The following is a 21197-nucleotide window of genomic DNA, read 5'->3' as shown; positions in this document are numbered from 1 at the left end:
ACTTATTATTTAACAAATAGACACTCATTACAGTTAAGTTATCCTTCATTATAGACCTTTGACACCAAGTGACTTATGAAGACCTTCTGGAATAAAGAGAGATGTACAAGACAATGAAATCACACCAAACAAGCAGGAAATGGGCTGTTGCTTTTTAGTTTGCTTATCAAGAATCAGGAATGAAGGAAGGTGGTGGTGGCTAAATTATTTCTACATACTGTAACACATTCTCAAGGTGCAATCCAACTCACATTTACACAAGCTGAGGGGAGTTGGATGCAGTGGATCTCCAGCAGAGCTGGCTAGGTCCCAGCTCAGCTGGGCTATGCCAGCATAAGTCCCTCATCCTGGCTCAGCCAGCCCTGCCCAGCTAAGCCAGCTCACCTGAGACCAGCATAAGTGAAGCCAACATAAGTTCCAAAAAAGGGGCATTTTGGGAACATGTCAGGGATATGGCCAATATAAGAAGCCACTTCCAACACATGTTTGGAGTGCCCCTGCAGGTCCCAATTCAGGCAAAAGTTATGCCAGGAAAAAGGTTGGTCTAAGAAAATTAATGCAACAGAAGTTAATGGAGAGGGCTTGCTCCCCAGTAGAGGTATTCAGGAGAGCAGGCGTTTATGTTCTGGTTCCTGCACACAGCTCCCTGCTGAGCCAGTGTTCAACCATCCCAGAGGCTCCTGAACAGCAACTAGATGCAGCTGAACTATACTCTGGCTTCTCGTGCCGGTATCATTTATGCCGGCTTCCCCTGAGTTGGATTGCTTTGTTAGTCTTTGGAAAGAAGTAAAGAGCTAGTTCACATGGGAGCTTAACTTCATAGTAAATACACACCTTTTGCCATTGCTATAGCTTTGGAAGGTTTACACTCCGCAGCTTCCAATACGTGTTTTTTTTTTTACTTTCACATGGCGTTCCTCTGAAAAGGGTTAGTATCACTGTTTCCTTGTGACCCTGCCCCCAAATCTGCGTGTTTACTCCCTCTGGAGTATTGTCAATGGAGAAGGGGAGGGTTTTTTTTCATTGTTTCTTGTCAATTGGACAGTGAAGCGGGAAGAGCGTGGGGGGGAGAACCACCCCTTTTCAAAGTATTTATGAAATGCAATTTTTAGTGGAAGTGTGTGTGCGTGTGCACAAATGGGTGTGTGCCTTCTGCAGTCTCAAGCAACTACCTGGTCCTTATTTACTCAGAAGTAAGCCTCAACAGTGCTTACCCTCTGTCTGCTCAGGGCTCATCACTGATAACCATAGACAGGTTCCTCCCGACAGATAGACCATCAAAGTTGTCAGTTGTTATGCGCTCTGGGCTCTCCCAAAGTGATTACTACCCTTCTTCTCTATTTTGCTATTGAAGAGGGGAAAGGGTTTTTTTTTGTCAGTTTCATTGTTTTTTGTTAATTACACACCTCTGGGTGGGGAGGAAATTAACATGAACATGGGGGGAGTGAGTGAAACCACAGTAGGGCAGCTTTTGCAGGCTGCAGAGTGACAGGGAGCCTTCCCCTTTCATTCCTGCTTCTGATAGTGAACTGGGGTATTCCTCTCACATCTGGTTTTTTTTTTAATCTACTATTTTGTGATCAAACATAAAATCAAATGTTAAATGAATAATATTTCCACAGCACCAATTTTGTGATATTACACCAACAAAGTTTAGAGGAGGTTTTTAACTGAGCATCCTTGGGCTGAAAAGCCTCTCTTCTCCTACCCAACAGCTGATGAGGATGGGAGGCGGAAGCTAGAAATCCGGGAACGTAAGGAAGGAAAAATCAGGTTCTCTCCCTCCAGGCAGGCAGGCAGACAGACAGACAGACAGCCCTCTCCCCCCCTCCCCCTCCCCCTCCCCGCTAGTGTATTTACTAGTGTATTAGTGTAAATACTAGTGTATTTTTTGCGTTAGTGTATTTACTTTTATGATATTGTTTTTAATGTAGTTTTTGTATACTACTTAGAGATTGTAAAATATCAAGCAGTTTAAAATGCTTATAAATAAGTAAACAAACAAATAAAGTCCTTACGTAAACTCCTCAAATAATACTGGCGGGGGTTCTTTAGTGAAGGTTACTGAACTGGAGACAATGAAGCTTTGAGAAGTAATCCCACCAAGGATGAGGTCTCCTGACTGCAAATACTTGTGAAATGGAGGGTGAGGGTAATGAACCCTGCATTTAACAGCATGAGCCTCACATGCCACGTGAGGAAGCAGAACCAGCAACACCACCATTAACAGTGCCATCTTAGAGTCCAAGCACAAACCTTCACTTTTCTTACCTTTTTTAACCATCTACAACTCTATGATTAAGACTGCAATCCTATACACACTTACCTGGGTTTAGGCCCCATTGAACTCAATAGGACTTACTTCAGAGTAGACATGTATAGGATTGCATTGTAAAAGAATCTTTATGGTCATATTTTGATTTGAGCATTCATTCAGTGTGCTGATAAGCCTGAACCCTGGAATATAAATCTCCTTTGTCCCTCACCTTATTTCTAAATAAATTGGGTATATTTATAACATCTTTCAGAGTCTTTGCTATTTGCTGAGCTAGCGGACACTGAAACTTCTCAAGTTTTTTTTTTTTAACAAGTAACAAAATAATTACAGCCCTTTTGATAATTAACAGAAAGGAAATCACCAGCTTCATGTTTGAAGATTCCCTGTGGAACTGTGGAAGAAAACTTGTTTTTCACATGTGAACAGTTTCTCCATTCCAACCAAATAATACTTAGGGTTGAAATGACCCTCAGAAAGAAAATATAATCAGAAATCCAGTATTATGGCATGTGAGGAGGAAGATGAACGTGTTTGTTGAAAGAACAACAGTCTTTGAATGCAGAAAATAAATTCATAAAATAAATATAGGAATAAATCTATTCTAATCTAGGGCAAAAAAATTATAACCTTTTACCTCAGGGGTGCGGAACCCCAGGCCTGGGAACTGAATGCACCCTTCTAGGCCCCTTTGTCTGGCCCACAGGACAACCATTTGGCCACATACCATTCTCCAGACCATACTGCTGCTTAGCCCTGCTCCTCACCCTCATTGAGTTATTTTGCATAGCTGGAATGTGTCCCTAAGTGTGTGAGAATTTTTCCTCAAATTTTCCTGGATGGAGGAAAATGAGATGTGTGGGTGGGTCAGTGTAAAATCCCAGGCTATGGTCTGAAGGCACATGAGGCCAGCACCCTGCTGAAGCTAAGCAGGAGCAGGGTCAGATCTGGTCAGTGCCTGAATGGGAGACCGCCTGGGGACCATATGTAAGCTGCCTTGGGTTTCTAGCAAGAAAAGAAAGGTGGGGTATAAATGTAATAATTAATAATAAGTCTCTGAATTTTGCATGGCTGGAGCGCAAACTATTTTGCACAGAGGTCATTTCCATTGATCCATACATTTACGCTTCTAGCACTGTCCACTAGTAGAATGTGCCCCCCACAACATTACCCATGATATATTGTGGACCTCAGCCTGAAACATCTTTCCCACCCCTGCTGTACATGCTCTTATTGTCTCCTGGTGCAACCACACATTGAATGAGCACAGGAGAATATTGCATTAGCTGCCTGCTTGATGTGTCCCTCAAATAATTGGGGGGAGGTATCTGCTTTTTTAAAAAAACCTGCTTGTATGTTTTGGCATCTGTTTTTACTTTACTTAAAATAGTATTAGACACATCTGTCATGAACCTGTAATGGTCATGAGTTATTAAAGATCTGATAACAATACTTTGGCTCCAGTAAGGGACTCTGGGAGATGGTTACAGTTAGAAAAGACAAGCCTTTGCTAATTTGTAAAGTTGAGTTTCATTTTCCAGCTGAAGACGGTTAGAAGAAGCCTTAACAAGCTGCACCTGGTTATCTTTGCTGATTAGCAAGTGCCTGGCACCCAAGGTCATCCTTGGCCTATGCAGTTGGAAAACACCGTTGGGAGGGGGGCCTGAAGGCGCGAAAATGTGAGAAACATCGAGAAGAAAGTTACATCAGTCAATTCCTGATTGGTCAATTAATCTTGGACCGTTAGGATCCTTTTCCCTTAAGTATAGGGCTAGGGACCTATAGCCTTTGTTCTCTGTTCTCTGCCTATGCTGACTGGCACCAGAGTTCCAAACCTTTTCTGCCTTATGGTTCCTGGGGTTGCTTATGGGAAGGCAACCTATGTCTGGTTCCATTGCTTTATGTTGAACATCCATCTCTCTTAGGAGAGGTGCCACGCAACCAACTACCTCGTATGTAAGTAGTTAGGTGAGATAGTTTGTTATTTTCTTGTTGTGTGTATGAATTCTCTTGTAAGAACCTAAACCCCTGTTGGGTGAATGGTCTTAAAGGATTACTTGCTGCTATATGATATGTGCACTTATATATTTTAATAAAGCTACTTCTATTTAACCTGGTGTGTTCATTTGAGAGAAGGGGTGGTTCTGAATTCAGTGTTTTGACCCAACCTCAGTCACTCACTACCAAAGAGGGTTAAGAAGTTAAAAGCTTGGATTTTAAGTGTTAAACCAGAGGTGCCTGGCAAGGAGTGTAACTGTGACTTTTGCCTTTTAGGACCTTGGTTTTATATACCTTCTGGGCTCAGAGATCCCCTGGCTCTGAGTGGACCAGTATACAGGGGTGGTGGCAGCCTACCTTCTACCTTGCAGGGTTGTTGTGAGCGTACACAGCCTTGGCAAGGGTGAAGTAATAGCTTTTTGGTTCCAGTCTCATTTCCCTAAGGGTGGGGGTCTGAGCCTGATGCATGACCCCAGGACCCTGAGGGTTGGGCGGGCATGACATGGTGGCAGCGGTGGGATCGAAGCCATTCCTGCTCTTAAGTGAACACGCTGTGTGAGATAAGTGCATTGCAGCAAGTTGTAAATTTTAAAGAGACTTCTGACACAATTGTTTGTTACTTTGGGTAGTAAGGTTAGTGCAGAATGTCACAAAAGATAAAAACTAGATCTCAAAAGAATGGAGCCGAGGATGTGCTCCTGGCAGACACTGCGTTGCCTAGTCAGCTTGTTCAGCTGGAAGAAGGCGCTGCTGCTCTGTCGTTTATACCTCAGCCTTCTGTGGATGACAAGGAGTTCGTGTCTAAGCAAACTGAGGATAGCGAAGATGAGGAGGAATCAGATTTGGATGAGGAAGAGCTGCCTAGGAGCATGCAGCGCTACCTGGCTAAGCAAATGAAGCTGTTGTCCCTGCAGTTCAAGGCTATGGAGGAAGATCGCCGGAGTAGGGAAAGCTTTGCTCGTGAGATGCAACAACCGCGAGGAGGAAGACCAGACCTCCATAAAAAATCCTTTCCGACCTTTCGTGAGACAGATGACATCTTTACCTTCTTCCAAGTTTTTGCTCACTCTTGTAGAGATCAAGGTGTGCCGAAAAAGTACTGGATGAGTGCTTTACGCATTAATGCTGAAGGCGAGTTGAGAGAACTGTTGAACTCTTTGCCACTGGAGTATGCAGATGATTTTGACTACTTTTATGCTTTGGCCAAGTCTCACTTTGCGTTAACATCAGAGGATTGTTTTCGGCACTTAGAGGCAGATCAAAAGAAGCCTCGGGAAAGCTTCTCAGCTTTTTCTGCACGGATGGGCAGGAATGTGGAACGTTGGGCAGACACAGCCGAGGCTGTAACCCGAGAGGAGGTTTTAGATCTGTTTGCTAAAGAACTGTTTTACAGACGCCTCCCTCGAGATTTGATGGCTCTGGTCAGAGACCAGCAGCCCCGTTCTCTGACTGAAGCAGGCATGCTAGCAGATCGTATGTTTAAAAACAGAGCTGGAGAAAAGTATACTTTGTTTCGGAGACCGGAGTACGTTCCTGTGAAACCGCCGGGGCGAGAGACTGCAGGTATGCAGAAACCAGGGCAACCGGCGAAGGAAACGAAAGGGGGGCCTGCTGGCTACTTCAAAGTGCCTTCCGCCCGGCCCGAGGCTGCATTGCAAGAGAAGCCCCGTGGAGAAATAATTTGCTTTAAATGTGGGAAAATCGGACATAAGGCTAATTCCTGTTCTGAAACCTTGCTTAAGCCCAACCCTGCTGGGAGGAAGAATCCAAGGGTTGCTCCAGTTGCACGTGTAAAAGACTTAGCGTCCCCTGGAGCGGAACTCCCTGAACTTTCTTCTTGGTCGTCAGCAGAGGAGAATGAAGGAGCGGAATCAGACTTTGTATTTTCTGCCTCAAATTCACAAGACTGTCCTGAGACTCCTCATGGAGCTGTAGTCAGAACCCTGCCGGTGAGTGTTGTACAAACTGTGTCAGGGGACAGAGAGGGAGGAGTAAAGAACAGTTTGTTTCCAGAGAAAGACTCCCCAGGACCCCTTTCATTGGAATGTAAAGAATGGGTTCAAACGCAGTTTTCTGAACCCATATATGTTAACTGTATTAAGGTCAAGGGGCGAATAGATTCAGGCTCAGAAATTACCAGTATTGCAGAGCGGCTGGTCAAGCCGGAGCAATATGTTCCAGAGTTACAAGTGGCTGTCACAGCGTATGGACAACAGACCGTGCAAGTGCCCGTAGCTGAGGTGGTGCTTTCATACAGAGGCTGGACTGGACGCCATAGAGTTATAGTTCATTCGGATGACCATTTATGGGATGTTTTAATAGGAGTTGATTTGTTGTTCCTAAGTCATCAAGAGACTGTACGTGAAGCGGAAATAAACGCTCTTACCAGGTCTCAAACTTTGTCACAACCTATAGAAGACTGTGTGGGGAAATGGCCTCTGGATGGCGAGGAAGAGAGGGCTGCCGAGGGGAGAGCTGGGACCCTGCCCGAACAACAGGGAAAAAACTCCTTGCAACCCAGTGTGGGGGAGACAGAGGAATGTAAATTACCGGCAGCCAGCTCTCAAGCCTTTAAGGCAGCTTTATTGAAGGATGAGAGTTTGCAAAACTGCAGAGAAGAGGCCGAGAGAAGCCCTCCTGCCTTATCAGAGACTGTGAAAGTGAGATTTTATTGGGACAAAGGCTTGCTTTATCGAGAACATGTACCTGGGGGGAATTCTACGGATTGGCAACCAGTCAGACAATTAGTTGTGCCAAAACCTTTTCGCCTGGATGTATTGCGGCTGGCCCATGATGTTGTGACTGCGGGGCACCTGGGTGTGAAACGGACTTTGTTTTCTGTTACCCAGCATTTTTATTGGCCCTCAGTGGCTAAGACTGTTAAAGAATATGTAAAATCCTGTAATATTTGTCAACAACTTGGGTATGCGCGTGATCACCCCAAGGCACCCTTACAAGTATCCCAGATTGTGGCAGAACCTTTTGCTCAAGTGGCTGTGGACGTGATCGGCCCTTTCAATCCGACTAAGACTGGGAGAAGATTTATTTTGACTGTAATTGACTTTGCCACGAGATTTGCTGAAGCTATTCCTTTGAGTTCCATCACTGCCCCAGTCATTGCTAAAACCTTGTTAGAGTTATTTTCGCGTTGGGGGTTTCCCAAGACTATTTGTCAGACCGAGGGCCGAGTTTTGTGGCCAAGTTAACTAAAAAACTTTGGGAACTTGCTGGCATGGAACATCACATTACGACTGCTGGTCACCATTCCTCGAATGGGTTATGTGAGAAAATGAACGCCACTATTAATAAAATGTTAAGGGCGTATGTGTTAGAACATCCTAGAGAGTGGGATGTAGCTTTACCTTTCCTGATGTTCGCCTATAGGGCTACTCCCTCTGCCAGCTTGGGCTATAGCCCCAACCAGCTAGTTTTTGGAAGGGATCTGGTGGGGCCTTTGTCATTACTCAAGAATGAGTGGGAAGGAAGGTTGGAAGCTATGCCTGTGTCGGTAGTAACTTACCTCCAGAAGTTACAGAATATTTTAAGAGATGTTTTGGCTGTCGCTCATGAGAATTTGGGGGAGGCTCAACAACAGCAGAAAGCCCATTATGATGCTCACGCTAAAGAAAGACACTTTGTTGAGGGGTCAGAAGTTTTGGTACTAAAGGCCCAAGTAGACAATAAGTTGTCGGTGGCCTGGGAAGGCCCTTTGATTGTCAAGGCCCAGTTGAGCGACACCAACTATCTGCTAATTGACCCTAAATCCCATAAGAAACCTAAAGTATACCATGTGAATATGATGAAGCAATATTTTTCTAGGAAACACCTGGTTTTGACTTGCACTCCTGCTGTGGAGGTTGCTGAAGATGCTTTATCTCGGTTACCTGTTCCAGTTGACTGACATTTGATTCATGCCCATACCACGGACTGATTTCCCGGCTCTGATGACCTCTGGACTGTTTTTAGACCTTGTTTTACTCTTTTACGCTTTTAATATGTTTTATGGACTTTTATAAGATTTCATGGCTTATGACCTTTTTTGAACCCGGACCAGTTTTTGGATCACCCCATTTTTTATTCTATCTCTTTATTTTTTAATAAAGTCCTTTTTTCTTGGGTGTTTTAGGGGTCCCTTAATTTTTTTTTTCTTCTTTTGTTGTTACTTTGCAATTTAGTATATATTAAGAAGGCATAAGTCAAGAAGTAGCTCACTTGCTTAAAAATGTATTAACTTGTTCTTTTTTCTTTTTTTTTTAAATATATGCTGTATATAGTGCAATGTTGGTGGAATTTTTTTTTATTGTTCCCTTATCCCTGGTTGCTGTGGCGATGACGCAGAACTATCCAGAGTTCTGACATTATCTTCCCAAAAAGGGGCGTGTCATGAACCTGTAATGGTCATGAGTTATTAAAGATCTGATAACAATACTTTGGCTCCAGTAAGGGACTCTGGGAGATGGTTACAGTTAGAAAAGACAAGCCTTTGCTAATTTGTAAAGTTGAGTTTCATTTTCCAGCTGAAGACGGTTAGAAGAAGCCTTAACAAGCTGCACCTGGTTATCTTTGCTGATTAGCAAGTGCCTGGCACCCAAGGTCATCCTTGGCCTATGCAGTTGGAAAACACCGTTGGGAGGGGGGCCTGAAGGCGCGAAAATGTGAGAAACATCGAGAAGAAAGTTACATCAGTCAATTCCTGATTGGTCAATTAATCTTGGACCGTTAGGATCCTTTTCCCTTAAGTATAGGGCTAGGGACCTATAGCCTTTGTTCTCTGTTCTCTGCCTATGCTGACTGGCACCAGAGTTCCAAACCTTTTCTGCCTTATGGTTCCTGGGGTTGCTTATGGGAAGGCAACCTATGTCTGGTTCCATTGCTTTATGTTGAACATCCATCTCTCTTAGGAGAGGTGCCACGCAACCAACTACCTCGTATGTAAGTAGTTAGGTGAGATAGTTTGTTATTTTCTTGTTGTGTGTATGAATTCTCTTGTAAGAACCTAAACCCCTGTTGGGTGAATGGTCTTAAAGGATTACTTGCTGCTATATGATATGTGCACTTATATATTTTAATAAAGCTACTTCTATTTAACCTGGTGTGTTCATTTGAGAGAAGGGGTGGTTCTGAATTCAGTGTTTTGACCCAACCTCAGTCACTCACTACCAAAGAGGGTTAAGAAGTTAAAAGCTTGGATTTTAAGTGTTAAACCAGAGGTGCCTGGCAAGGAGTGTAACTGTGACTCTTGCCTTTTAGGACCTTGGTTTTATATACCTTCTGGGCTCAGAGATCCCCTGGCTCTGAGTGGACCAGTATACAGGGGTGGTGGCAGCCTACCTTCTACCTTGCAGGGTTGTTGTGAGCGTACACAGCCTTGGCAAGGGTGAAGTAATAGCTTTTTGGTTCCAGTCTCATTTCCCTAAGGGTGGGGGTCTGAGCCTGATGCATGACCCCAGGACCCTGAGGGTCGGGCGGGCATGACAACATCCATGGAGGAAAAGGCTATCAATGGCTACTGGCCATGATGACTCTGCCCTGCCTCCATAGGCAGAGGCAGTATACTTCCAAATACCCATTACAGGAAACTAAAGAAGAGGGAGGGTACTCTTTGCACTCAGTTCCTGCTCGCGGGGTTCCCATGGCAACCTGTAGGCCACTGTGAGACCAGGATGCTGGATTAGATGGGCCAGCAGGCCGTTCTTATGTTATACTAGGGAAAGATTTATGAACCATGGCAAACTGCTCCTCCAGTCTTCCACATTTCAAATTTTCCACTGTTGATCATGGATGTTCAAAAAGAAGAGATAGTTGGAACACTGACCTCCTTTTGTCCCAACAGCTGGACTTCGCCTCCCACCATCCCTGACAACTAATCATGGTGTCTGGAGTTGATGGGACTTGTAGTCCAACAAGTTACGCAGGACACCAAGTTGGTGAAGGCTGTGCTAAAGTAATACTATCCCAATGGTGAATTGCTTTTGGGAAGGAAAAGATGAAATTCCATGAACCCAAGAATGTGAAAGCAAGAAAATACATGAGTGAGGAAAGCAGAGATGAATGGATAAGGTGGGCTCTGGCAAAGCCTCCCTCAAGGCCTAAGAACACAATATTTTTCTTTTCTTTTCAGGAAGGGATGAAGACACAGAAGTCCTGGAGAGGTAGATGGAAGGGCTCACTATTACAAAAACAGGGCTGAAAACTAGGTCTATTAATAATAATAATAATAATGATGATGATGATAATCATAGAAGAAGAAGAATTTATTTATATACTGCTTACATGCCATAATGGTATCTAAGCAGTTTACAAACATAAAATCAATTATAAAATTACCACCAATGGAAAAAAAGGCCTCTGTGCTACCACATCATCATCACGATGTGGTAAAACCAGCCAGTTTCCATTTCCTGATGTTAGTGCACTTACTGGACAGTGGAGTCGAGTGGAGTGGAAGATGGTTTTTCAGTTAACCTGGTCCTGAAAAGTGTTTGTTTGTTTGTTTGTTTGTTTATTATTTAATTTATATCCCGCCCTTCCTCCCAGCAGGAGCCCAGGGCAGCAAATTTTATATGTTTTATATGTAAGTAGCAGCACCTTAACACTGGATTTGAGACTAATAGGCAGCCACTTCAGATTCCTTAGCACTAGGCTATGGTGTTCTGCCCTAGCTGCAGCCCTTAGAGCAAGTGCACATAGAGCACATACTGTAACAATAGTCCAGATGTGAGGCTATCAACACATGTGCCACAGTGGTCAAATTATCCCTGCCTAGGAAAGGGTGAAGTTGATTTGCCAGCCAAAGGTGGTGATAGTCACTGTTTGCCACAGAGGCCACCTGGGCCTCCATGGACAAAGACGGTTCCAGGAGCACCGCTAAGCTGCATATCTAATTCAAAGGAAGTTCTTAGACTTGGAGCCATTTACTCACAGTATCTCTCTCTTAACAGGATTCAGTTTTAGTCTATTGGCCCTCATCCACTCCACCACTGCATTCAGGCACTGCTTCAGTTTATGAAGCACAGTTTATGCACAGTCTCTCCTGGCTCAGATTTAATCCTTACTTTAAGGAAAGGGTTGTAGCTGTGGAAAGGGTGTAGTCTGGGGAAAATCCAAAGAACCTGATGGGTGACCGACCATCTAGGAACCATAGTAGGGTTGCCAGGCTCAGGGCCTGAGAATGATTCTGTATCTTTAAGAGAAGAGAAAATTCAGCCAAGTGCAGGTTTTCTTGCAACACTGTAATGGGAAAAACCACAAGGTGAAATTCTCCCTTCCCCCTGTACAACTTTTAAAGATACAGAAGACCTCTTGGTTGCCAGGCCCAATGTTTTCCACAGTGCAGCAACACAGCTTCAGTGGTTGCTTTGTAGTGTTCGATGGTTGCTCAATTTTGCTGCTTTTTAAAGTTTGATAGAAATATCTGTTGGCTATATGCACATTCTTAAACCACAAGGTTTTTCTTTCCTGTTAGTGAATATTACTTTCATTTATAATGGCTGATAGTTACATTGGCAGTTCAAAAAGTCATAATCTCTACAAAAATAATTTATATTTAAAATATAATAATAATAATAATAATAATAATAATAATAATAATAATAATAATAATAATAATAATAATAATAATAATAATAATAATAATAAAAGCAAAGATTTTGCCACTGACACATACCATTTTCTCCTATTGGTATATTTCTAAAAATAGTGACAAAATTTCACCAACATTATGCATCTCTAAGCTGGAAAAAAGCTTCTGAAACAGAAATACAAGTAGTATTTTTTTCCTTGTTTGACCTAAAGCCAAAGTATCCAATGTTGGTAGCTGCGAACACCATGGCATCCTTGGGCAAAACATCTTGGCAAAGTCCCCCCATGTAGAACTGGGTTTTAGCAGGATTTTTAATTAGGTGTGTACTGCCTTCAAGTCGATTCTGACTTGTGGCGACCCTACGAATTGGGTTTTCATGGTAAGTGGTATTCAGAGGTGGTTTACCATTGCCTTCCTCTGTGGCTGAGAGGCAGTGACTGGACCAAGGTCACCCAGTGAGCTTCATGGCTGTGCGGTGATTTGAACCCTGGTCTCTCAGGTCGTAGTCCAACACTCTAACCATTACACCACACTGGCACTAGGAGTTTAATTGGGAAGCCCTTACTAAATGTCTTTTCATCTGGCCTATGGGACTATTTTGTTCATTTTTCGCACTTAGCACATTCAGTCAAACAGCTGTATGACTTAATGGGATTTTAGTGATGAAAAAACATTTCCTATGCTCTAAGTTAGTGATGATGTCTTGTCATCTTGCATCCTAGACTCCTGTGCATAGTCCATAAGACAAGGGATACAGTCCAGGAGACTTCACCACTCCCACTGCTCTATCCCTTCTTATATAGTTGTTTGTCTTTCTACCCTTTTCCCTTTTCTCTTAGTGATTATATTTGGCCACCTGTCTATTCCATGTGTACAGCCCTTGTGTACTGTCCAGATGTCCTCCACATCAGCTGTCAGGGACTCAAACATTCCAGCAAGTCCCTAGATATTTACTTACTATTTCTGTGTATGTGTTTTGCACATACAACAAGTAAGTTCCCATGTATGTGCAACTTTCCAGTTTCTCTTTCTTACCTCTACCTGGAGCCTAACCACAAGTGATGTTTCCTGTTCTAACACAGCTTTCCTTATTGTAAATTTGTTTAGAAATAGGACTGATGCTAAGCTCCAAAGTCAGGCAATTGAAATAAACATATGGATCTAAATTTCCCATGCACCTGGCCCCATCCTAATCTTTTTTGGGGGGGGATGTTTGGTTGGGAGGAGGTTGCCTTTTGGGGGTTATGGGGGAATTCCTGTTGTAGAGATTTTGTTCATTTTTGGAGTGTGTTCTCAGTATTACCATAACATGTCTTCTGTGAAATGGGCATTTTATGGTTCCTATTTCCAATTGTGCCCCCAGGCCCAAAAAGACCCCTGTCTGAAAGCAAATCTTAGTTCACTTCACCAAATAAATGTTTGAATTAAAGCTGTGCCAAAATCTGTCCTCCAGTTTCTCCAAAGTTTTCATTCCCTATGAAAGAGGCTTGCATTTTACTCATTCATTCTAAGGGCACTTTAGAATTTCTTTATAATCTCAATGGGTCTGGCAGATTGAATTTACCTTATTGTTGTGAGGAGGCTGAAGGGGGTGTATATGTTTTCATTTTTCAATAAACAATTCATTGGCACTTTACTTCCTGAGTAGAAAAAGCCTAATGGGAGCAGATACCTTATGAGGTCTTGCCCAGGGCTTTCTGAAAAAGCTGGAGCGCACAGACCACTGGTGAGATAATTCGTACAATGAAGGGCACTCTCAAACACCCCTTGGCCACCTCACATGTAAGAAATGTGTGACAAAAGCCATGCAGCTCGCCCAAGAGATTATCACCAAAATGTTATCTCCCATTTGATCATTTTCAAACACAATTACTTATTATATGATGGGAAATGCCAGACACATTTTTGGGGCAGCACTAGTTAAAGCTAGAGGTGAGCTGAATGTATTTCTCCCCTTTTATTTGTCCTGGGACATATTATTTATTTATTTAGAAACATCTTTGTATACTGGTATTTCATTCTAACAAAACTTCAAAGCCGTTTACAACAAATAAAAACTGCATAATTAGAACACAGTAAAAACAAAGTCAACTATTGCAAAGAAATGTCTTCTTAACTACCTGCATAAGCCTGGTGGAACATAAAGGTTTTCAGCAGGCTTTTAAAAGTTAAAACAAAAGGGTCCTGTCTATCTCTATTGTCAAAGCATTTCAGAGAACTGGGCCAATAACAATGAAGGCTCAATTTTGTGTTGATGTTAAATGAGCCTCACCAACTTGACGGATAACAATAGTCATTCCTGCAGATGAACTCAGTGATCAAGCTGGGATATAATGGGTTAAGTGGTCTCTAAGATATCCTGGACCTAAAACAACTTTTATTAACAATATTAACTTTCTGAGAATTTGTGTGTGGGATTGACCTTTAATAAATACAAGGTGACTGGAGACTTTTTATTTCCTGTTTTCTTTCTTGTACATACTCAACAGCTAAGTCAAGTACCTCAGCCCAGCTTCAATTTAAATTAAGAAACAACTGGAAAACTTTAGGGAAGCTCATAAGTTGTGTTTTTCAAAGAGTGCACAAAACTTGTTCTGAAAAATCTCACAAATATTCACAGACATCTGCAGGGCAAACTATAACAAAAGGCAGAGACACTTAAATTCTTCAACCCTTTCTTCTTATTAGTTGATCCTTTTTGTTCAGCTCAGGCCTCAGCACAATAATATAACATTTTGGGGAAAAAATGCAACCCAGCACCAGAAACTAAGATAGAGAAGATTTCCACAGCCACCATATATTTTCCCTTGGAACTCAAGTATGATGGCATAAAGGATAACCAAACACTACAAAAAACAAACATGCTGAAAGTGATGAATTTGGCTTCATTGTAACTGTCAGGTAGCTTCCTGGAAAAGAAAGCCACTGTGAAACTGACAATAGCTAGGAAGCCCAAATAGCCCAAGACACAGTAAAATAAAATTACAGATCCCTCATCACATATTAGTAAAATTTCTGCAGTTTCTGATTGTTTGTCAACATCTGGGAATGGAGGGTTAGTTGCCAGCCACACTGTACAGATGCCTGTTTGAATAATGGAGCAAGAAAGAACAATGGAGGTGGCCTGTCTTTTCCCCACCCATTTCCTCATCCTACTTCCTGGTCTGGTGGCCGTGAAAGCCAGAACCACTGTGATGGTTTTGGCCAACACACAAGAAACAGCCACTGAGAAGATGATGCCAAAAGCAGTTTGTCGGAGGAGACATGTCATCTTCTCAGGATGACCAATGAATAGCAAAGCACAAAGAAAGCAGAGCAAGAGGGAAATGAGGATTGCCACCACACCAATGAAGACTCGTGACACATATATGGAGTAATGTTATATTTATTTAAAATGTAACACATAATAAATTGAATCCAAATCAGCCAATCATTATATATCAAATATTGGACCCTCCAATACAGAGGCAACTCAGTCACATCAGACTGTAACTCCCCAGTCAAGGATTTGGGATAAGTTATCCCTCCTTGCTATCGGAGTCAGGTATGTGGTTCCAACCCCCGCATCCTGGCCCCGCCGTACAAGCGTTCACCCTGATGCGCGAGCTGGTCCCACGTGGACACTCCCTAGATCCACACAGACATTACGCCCTGATGTTTCCCCAGGGAGTGCCCTTTACCAAAATGCCTCATCCTCCTTACTTTTAACCCCCATTACCTCACCTGCCCGAATTCCATGCCACAAGAGGGGATCAGCTGAAGCTTGGTCCCCTCAACCCAAAGAAAACAAACCCCCCAAACCCAACCTAAAATCCTCCAATAAAAGTCACATCCATGCTCCGAGAGATGAATGCCATCATCTCAACAAATGCGGTGAGTGAAACCTAATCTTATCATGAGAAATATAGGCCCCGTCCAGGGACAAAACCAAGTCCCTAACCCTTTTGTTCACTCACTTCCTGGCCTTATTGATCCTGTTGGGGAGCTGCACCCCCTTCCAAACTCTCCTCACCAGCGTGTCCGATCATACAAGAATAACATCAGGACATGACTGTATGAGGCTAGTGCAATTCAGAGTGACTTTGAGAAGCATATCCATACCCAGCCACTTCACCAAGTCAGTCCCCCCAAATACACCAGCAAAAACATGAGGCCAAGCGGCCGAAGCCGTAACACGGCACACCAAAGGCATTAATGCCTCCCACGCATACCCCTCTGAGCCTCCCAGCTAACTGTCGCCCAAGCAGAAAGCAGCAGCTGCATTTCAGCGGGAGAAGAGAAGGCCCTCCGAGGTGCCCAAATTGAATCAAATGGCCACAGAGGACAACCCTTGCAGGAACTGGCAGGCTCTGTACACCTAAAGGAAACAGAAACAACAAAACATGAGTATACATACCTAATGTACAACTTAAAAGCGGGAGAATGCCACCTTCCAATCGCCTGGATCCAATCAACGCTCATGCTCACGAGGGCCGCAGCCGTTGCCACCCCATTCCGAAAGGAATGCAGCCCATAGACCCCAGCATCACCACCAGTGGCCAACAAGGCCCGCCAAACAATGGCTTGAAATTGAAACTGAGTCAGGGCAGAACCATCCACATGTATAAGAGGTAACGCTTGCCCGCTGGCCTGATGAACAGAAATAGACACACTGCAGTGACTGGGCATAGTTCAAGAGCCTGGCGAACATACAAAGAAATAATAATAATAATAATAATAATAAAATTTTATTTTTATGCCGCCTATCTGGCTGAGTGAACGGCCACTCTAGGCGGCGCACACAATTTAAAATAAGATACAGCAATTAAATACAATATAAATATGACATATAAATACAGTCTTCAACTAATCAACCCACCCACACTGCCACGGCCCTTTTGATCAGTCTTAGGGACTCGTAGGGAAAACCTGACTACGTAAGCACCTAATGTGCAATCGCCAAAGCATAAGGCTCGGTAGGACACATCACGCTTCGAGGAAGCCAATACTTCACTAGGGCGAAAAGCACCATAGAACATCGTCAGAGTTACTGCGGCGAACAGGTGCGACTCATACTGAGATGAGTACATTGACCCAATTAAATGCAGGATCTGGAGGAGAACATCAGGCATGATTGGCCTCTTCCGATCAGTGGTCCTGTGAGCGGAACGTGACCAACCCTGAAGGACCTTGCTGACCCTAAAATCTACAAAATGATCCTGCCATCCTCTAGCCTTGAAAATAAAGGCCGGCACAGAGAGGTGGCCGGCGATGGTAGAAACAGAATGAAATTGCCCTTTCAGATGTAACTTAAACTGCAGCAAATGTGAAACAGTAATAGGCCATACAGGAGGCAAAGCACTACTGGCATGGAGCGCCTGAACATTCCCAAGGCACGCTGGTATGCCTCTGAGAGCTGGGAGCAAGGGCAGAAGTTATAGCTGAAGAACGCCACCTGCCAATCGTCTGGACGTCCTCAATGCTCATGCCCACGAGGGCAGCGGCCGTAGCTACTCCAATGTGAAAGGAATGCAGCCCAAAGACTCCAGCATCGCAACCACTGGCCAACAAGGCCCGCCGAGCAACGGCCCAAAATTGAAACTGAGTCAGGGCAGAACTATCTGCATGTATAAGAGATAACACTGGCCCGCTGGCCTGAAACACACACACACAAAATTGCCGCATAGAGGAAACTGGGCATAATTCAGGTACCTGGCAACTAAATAAAGATACAGAACTGCCACGGCCCCATTGATCAGTCTTAAAGACATTTAAGGAAAACCTCATTAAATCTGCACCTAACGTGCAATCGCCAGCATAAAGCACTACAGGACACATCGCGCTTTGAGGAAACCAATACTTCACTAGGGTGGAAAGCACCATAGAACATCGTCAGAGTTACTGCGGCGAACAGGTGCGACTCATACAGAGATGAGCACATTGACTTAAATAAAGGCAGGATCTGAAGGAGGACATCGGGTGTGATTAGCCTCCTCCGGTCAGTGGCCTTGGGAGCGGAACACGACCAACCCTCAAGGACCTTTCTGACACTAAATTTACAGAATGATCCTGCATTCCTCTTGCCTTGGATTAAAGGACAGCACAGAGAGTGTCAAGCGATAATTATGACAGAATTAATTTCTGGGATACGGTTATCCCTGGATATAAACTATATCGGAAGGACAGGGAAGGACGTATTGGTGGCGGAGTCGCTCTATACGTGAAAGGAGGCACTGAATCCAGCAAGCTCGAAACCCCAAAAGAGGCAGACTCCTCCACAGAATCGTTGTGGGTGGTGATACCATGCCCCAGGAGGGACTTAATACTGGGAACGATCTATCGTCCCCCTGATCAAAATGCTCAGGGAGACCTTGAGATGAGATATGAAATTGAGGAAGCATCCAAACTAGGAAATGTGGTAGTAATGGGTGACTTCAACTACCCGGACATAGACTGGCCGCATATGTGTTCCAGTCATGACAAAGAAGCAAAGTTTCTAGATATTCTAAATGACTATTCCCTAGACCAGTTGGTCATGGAACCGACCAGAGGGACGGCAACCCTGGACTTAATCCTCAGTGGGGACCGGGACCTGGTGTGAGATGTAAGTGTTGTTGAACCGATTGGGAGCAGTGACCACAGTGCTATTAAATTAAACATACATGTAACTGGCCAATTGCTAAGAAAATCCAACACGGTCACATTTGACTTCAAAAGAGGAAACTTCACAAAAATGAGGGGATTGGTAAAAAGAAAGCTGAAAAACAATGTCCAGAGGGTCACATCACTCGAAAATGCTTGGAAGTTGTTTAAAAACACTATATTAGAAGCTCAACTGGAGTGCATACCGCAGATCAGAAAAGGTACCGCCAGGGCCAAGAAGATGCCAGCATGGTTAACGAGCAAAGTCAAGGAAGCTCTTAGAGGCAAAAAGTCTTCCTTCAGAAAATGGAAGTCTTGTCCGAATGAAGAAAATAAAAAAGAACACAAACTCTGGCAAAAGAAATGCAAGAAGACAATAAGGGATGCTAAAAAAGAATTTGAGGAGCACATTGCTAAGAACATAAAAACCAACAACAAAAAATTCTATAAATACATTCAAAGCAGGAGACCATCTAGGGAGACAATTGGACCCTTGGATGATAAGGGAGTCAAAGGTGTACTAAAGAACGATAAGGAGATTGCAGAGAAGCTAAATGAATTCTTTGCATCTGTCTTCACAGTGGAAGATATATGGCAGATCCCTGAACCTGAACTAACATTTGCAGGAAGGGATTCTGAGGAACTGAGACAAATAGTGGTAACGAGAGAGGAAGTTCTAAGCTTAATGGAAAATATAAAAACTGACAAATCACTGGGCCCGGATGGCATCCACCCGAGAGTTCTCAAAGAACTAAAATGTGAAATTGCTGATCTGCTAACTAAAATATGTAACTTGTCCCTCGGGTCCTCCTCAGTGCCTGAGGACTGGAAAGTGGCGAATGTAACACCAATATTCAAAAAGGGATCCAGAGGGGATCCCGGAAATTACAGGTCAGTTAGCTTAACTTCTGTCCCTGGAAAACTGGTAGAAAGTATGATTAAAGCTAGATTAACTAAGCACATAGAAGAACAAGCCTTGCTGAGCAGAGCCAGCATGGCTTCTGCAAGGGAAAGTCCTGTCTCAGTAACCTATTAGAATTCTTGGAGAGTGTCAACAAGCATATAGATAGAGGTGATCCAGTGGACATAGTGTACTTAGACTTTCAAAAAGCGTTTGACAAGGTACCTCACCAAAGGCTTCTGAGGAAGCTTAGCAGTCATGGAATAAGAGGAGAGGTCCTCTTGTGGATAAGGAATTGGTTAAGAAGCAGAAAGCAGAGAGTAGGAATAAACGGACAGTTCTCCCAATGGAGGGCTGTAGAAAGTGGAGTCCCTCAAGGATCGGTATTGGGACCTGTACTTTTCAACTTGTTCATTAATGACCTAGAATTAGGAGTGAGCAGTGAAGTGGCCAAGTTTGCTGACGACACTAAATTGTTCAAGGTTGTTAAAACAAAAAAGGATTGCGAAGAGCTCCAAAAAGACCTCTCCAAACTGAGTGAATGGGCGGAAAAATGGCAAATGCAATTCAATATAAAAAGAAGTGTAAAATTATGCATATTGGAGCAAAAAATCTGAATTTCACATATACGCTCATGGGGTCTGAACTGGCGGTGACCGACCAGGAGAGAGACCTCGGGGTTGTAGTGGACAGCACAATGAAAATGTCGACCCAGTGTGCGGCAGCTGTTAAAAAGGCAAATTCCATGCTAGCAATAATTAGGAAAGGTATTGAAAATAAAACAGCCGATATCATAATGCCGTTGTATAAATCTATGGTGCGGCCGCATTTGGAATACTGTGTACAGTTCTGTTTGCCTCATCTCAAAAAGGATATGATAGAGTTGGAAAAGGTTCAGAAGAGGGCAACCAGAATGATCAAGGGGATGGAGCGACTCCCTTACGAGGAAAGGTTGCAGCATTTGGGGCTTTTTAGTTTAGAGAAAAGGCGGGTCAGAGGAGACATGATAGAAGTGTATAAAATTATGCATGGCATTGAGAAAGTGGATAGAGGAAAGTTCTTCTCCCTCTCTCATAATACTAGAACTCGTGGACATTCAAAGAAGCTGAATGTTGGAAGATTCAGGACAGACAAAAGGAAGTACTTCTTTACTCAGCGCATAGTTAAACTATGGCATTTGCTCCCACAAGATGCAGTAATGGCCACCAGCTTGGATGGCTTTAAAAGAAGATTAGACAAATTCATGGAGGACAGGGCTATCAATGGCTACTAGCCATGATGGCTGTGCTCTGCCACCCTAGTCAGAGGCAACATGCTTCTGAAAACCAGTTGCCGGAAGCCTCAGGAGGGGAGAGTGTTCTTGCACTCGGGTCCTGCTTGCGGGCTTCCCCCAGGCACCTGGTTGGCCACTGTGAGAACAGGATGCTGGACTAGATGGGACACTGGCCTGATCCAGCAGGCTCTTCTTATGTTCTTATGTTCTTATTCATAACCAGAACAGAATACCAGAAATGTAAGGCCTAAGTCTGAAGGCAAAGAATGTTTAACAACCACCAATCGTCAGTTTAAGATGGGTATCAACGTTGTGCCAAATTGGCAGCCAAGTGCCTGCAGAGGCTTTCCCTGGTGCTCACAGGATACAATCTCCCTCCTCCCTGCAATAGGTTGCATTTATTATATATTTATTTATTATTTGATTTATATCCCACCCTTCCTTCCAGCAGGAGCCCAGGGCAGCAAACAAGAGCACTAAAACACTTTAAAATATCATAAAAACAGATCTTAAAATACATTAGAACAAAACAACTTTAAAACATCTT

This window comes from Rhineura floridana, chromosome 11 (assembly GCF_030035675.1).
Source record: "Rhineura floridana isolate rRhiFlo1 chromosome 11, rRhiFlo1.hap2, whole genome shotgun sequence".
Classification (NCBI taxonomy): Eukaryota; Metazoa; Chordata; class Lepidosauria; order Squamata; family Rhineuridae; genus Rhineura; species Rhineura floridana.
Note: the sequence above shows the minus strand (reverse complement) of the source record.